Source organism: Nicotiana sylvestris, chromosome 1 (genome assembly GCF_000393655.2).
Source record: "Nicotiana sylvestris chromosome 1, ASM39365v2, whole genome shotgun sequence".
Classification (NCBI taxonomy): domain Eukaryota; kingdom Viridiplantae; phylum Streptophyta; class Magnoliopsida; order Solanales; family Solanaceae; genus Nicotiana; species Nicotiana sylvestris.
In genome coordinates, this window is record NC_091057.1 from 155246934 (window position 1) to 155251096 (window position 4163).

Genomic DNA, 4163 nt, shown 5'->3' on the forward strand with positions numbered 1-4163 from the left:
ATACTTGCTGTTTATGTTGATGACATAAATCTTGTTGGAACTCCAGAAGAGCTCCAAAAGGCAATTGAATATCTTAAGAAAGAATTTGAGATGAAAGATCTTGGAAAGACAAAACTTTGTCTTGGTCTGCAAATTGAACATTTAGCAGACGGGATCTTTATCCATCAATCTGCCTATACAGAAAGGGTCTTAAAACGCTTTTACATGGACAAAGCGCACCCATTGAGTACACCAATGGTTGTTCGATCACTTGAAGTGAATAAGGATTTGTTCCGACCTCCAGAAGAGGACGAGGAACTCCTTGGTCCCGAAGTACCCTATCTCAGTGCAATTGGTGCACTAATGTATCTTGCTAATGTTACAAGGCCTGACATAACATTTTCTGTTAATTTACTAGCAAGATATAGTTCTTCTCCTACACAGAGATATTGGAACGGGATTAAGCATATATTGTGATATTTAAAGGGAACTCTTGATATGGGTTTGTTTTATGCTAACAAAGATAGTGCAAACCTTGTTGGTTATGCAGATGCAGGTTATTTATCTGATCCCCATAAAGCTCGATCTCAAACCGGCTACGTATTTACATATGGAGGTACTATCATATCATGGCGCTCCACAAAGCAATCTATTGTTGCTACTTCTTCAAATCACGCTGAGATAATAGCTATTCATGAAGCAAGTAGGGAATGCGTATGGTTGAGATCAATAATTCATTTTATTCGAGAAAAATGTGGTTTGGAATGTGAGAAAAGACCCACAATTTTATACGAAGACAATGCTGCATGCATAGCCCAATTGAAGGGAGGATTTATAAAAGGAGATAGAACGAAGCACATTTCACCAAAATTATTCTACACACACGATCTTCAGAAAAGTGGTGACATTGATGTGCAACAAATCCGTTCAAGTGATAATCCAGCAGATTTATTCACTAAATCTTTGCCAACTTCAACTTTTGAGAAGATGATATACAAGATTGGAATGCGGAGACTCAAATATTTGAAACAAGGTTTTCATCAAGGGGAGTAAAATACGCGATGCACTCTTTTTTCCCTACTAAGGTTTTTTCCCATGGGATTTTCTTTATAAGGTTTTTAATGAGGCACCTAGCAATGCGTATTACTAAATATGTGTACTCTTTTTCCTTCACTAGGATTTTTTCCCACGTGATTTTTCCTAGTAAGGTTTTAATGAGACACATTATCTTTTAATGAACATCCAAGGGGGAGTGTTATAAATATATTATATTATGGATGTTCATTTAGTACTCCGTTGTAAATAATCTTCCTGAAGAAGCTTATCCATATGGGACTCCACCGTAAATATGTTTATCTATTTAGTACTCTATTGGAAATAAGCTTCCTGAAGAAGCTTATCACTTCGGTACCCGGTTATGGATAAACATTACCCTAGGTAGAAGATTATCCATACCGGGTATAATAAACTTATCCATTCAGTACTCCGTTATGGATAAACATTGCTCTCAGTAGAAGATTATCCATATCTGTTATAGTAGCAGCTTACACAGCAGCTTGCAGTAGCAGCTTACACAACAACTTGCAGTAGCAGCTTACACAGCAGCTTCCTTTCTTCTATAAATAGAAGAGATTTCAGTTCATTATGTACATCAGTTTGAATTCGAATAATATATCAGTTTCTCTCTATACTTATCTTTACTTTACAATCTTTATTTTATAACATAAAAGAGTTTGTTTGGATAAGTATAAGGTGTTACTTGTTTTATGTAAATATTAAAAAAATCAAGTAACGATTGTAAAAATTGCTTCTATAGAGAAAATATTTCATTATTTCTAAACTTAAACAATTAAATGAAGATGAACTATTTAGGCAGACCTTAAAAGAGTAACATAAATTGGCTTTTGAGAGAGTAATACAAGACGATGGCAGAACTGATATTGTTCGCATCTTAAAATTTTTACTACAATAACAACAAATTCAGTATTATTCCATAAATGGGGTTTGAGAAGAATAGTGTATGTGCAGATTTTACTCCTATCTTATGAAGATAGAGAGGTTATTTCCAATAGTTCTTTGGCTCAAGAAAAGTTATCTATACTATATTAAAAGCACGAATGCCCTTAGCGAAATGTTGTTCGCCTTTTTTACCCTTTAAGAATTAATTTTACACTAGACAAAATAGTCATTTAACTCATTTTTCTAATATTTAGGACTTGAAAATTAATTACTATATTTTAAGTATTAAATCATTCCTTATTTAAATTGGGTAGAAAATCCTAAAATTTAGGACTTTAAATCAATTTAACTTTTCCCTTATATTAATCACTTAAAAAAAACACCAACGTTTCCTTTCATTAACAAGAGATATATTACCTATTATATATTTTCTTAATTCTACAATATCAGTAAAATACTACTACCAATGAATTAATATGTTCTTAGAATAGATTATTGAAACTTAAAACTAACGGGTTTTTTTGTCTCAATTATAAATAAACAAAAACTGTAGTCCTTGGAGTATGTGTCAAGTAGTATAAGAAATAATTTATTAAATAGACAATTAATTATTTCTTAATATTTAACAGTTAAATGAATTAAAATTTTATGCATTAAAATCTTTCTTATTTGAATTATGCAGAAAGTTCTACCATTTACAACTTTAAAACTGTTTAGAGTTTACTTTATACAAATCTATGTTTAGGAGTTTAAAATTAATTAAAATTTTACTTATTAATTTTTTTCTTATTTAAATTATGTAAAAAGTCCAAAACCTTTAAAAATATTAAGAGTTTATTTTATGTAAATCTTACACTTAAAAACTTATACTATATTAAAAGCACAAAGGCCCTTGGCGAAATGTGTTCGTCTTTTTTACCCTTTTAAAATTAGAGTTCACCCTAGACAAAAAAGTTATTTAATTATCTCCCTAAGATTTAGGATCTTTAAATTAACTAATTTTTTGAAGAATTTAAAATAATCTATATAACCATATTCTATTTACCAACGTCATATCTTTTAGACAAGATAATTCCTTGCGCTGTCTTTTAATTTTGATACAAAGTTAGAAAGATTCTAAGTCTATATGAGCGAACACTATGTATCTTGATTACAAAAAATAAATATTACCACCATGTAAGAAATAGACATATAGATTTCAAGGGGGAAAAAAGACTCAATCCAAGAAAAAAATCAAAACATATTTTAAATCTTTAAATCTCTTTGTTATATAAAAATAATTTATTTTCTACATAAAATATTTATTTTAGAATGTTGACAAATTAAATTAGGTTTTATTTATTATTCTTCATGGAAATGGAAAACTAATTATACTTACTTATAATCTATAGTCGTAATAAATATTGTTTACTAAACCTTCCTCTACATTAGAAAAATCAGTTCTTTAAATATATAATTCTCTACTATATACCACGTATTTTTTATATTTAGCAAGTATTTTAAATTTGTAATATCTTTTGTTATAAAAAGTAGCTTACCTTCAATTTTCTACATAAAATATTTGTGTTAGAATCTTGAAGATAAATTAATTGTGAAAAAGTTACCATTTATTTTAAAGCTTCATTATTTTTTGTATTCATTATTTGATAATTAATAAAAAAATGTTATTATTTCCTTTTAGGGTGATTTTAAGAATGCACTATATCTCCTTTTCAAAAATTTAAGTTATTATTCAATTTTTCAAGCTTTTAATATTTTTAAGAAAAATAATAACTATTTAATTAATATTATTGGTTGAAGATCTAAGAAAATTTGTTTAAAGAACAACTTCCTGAAGACTGGCCTAATTAGATGACTGAAGTTTTATGAAAAATTACATTATTTAGTAGATATATTTGGGAATGTAGTGACGCATCTACCGAATAAACAATCAGGTTAAATATTTATATCCAGTAGTTAAAGTTTATAATATTTTGATGAAATAAAATTTTGACAAATTGTGACGTAATATAATACTATCATTGGTCTAATTGATAGTCGAAATTTGTATTACTTGTATTCCAAAGAGATGTTAGACGAGATACAACAACATGACATATTTATTTCTTATTTCACAAGATATTATATTATATAACTAATTCAACTATATTCATCATCTTTGTATGTTAAGAAGATATTGTTTCAATGTATACAATAATTTATTTATTTATTTTATATATTTTATA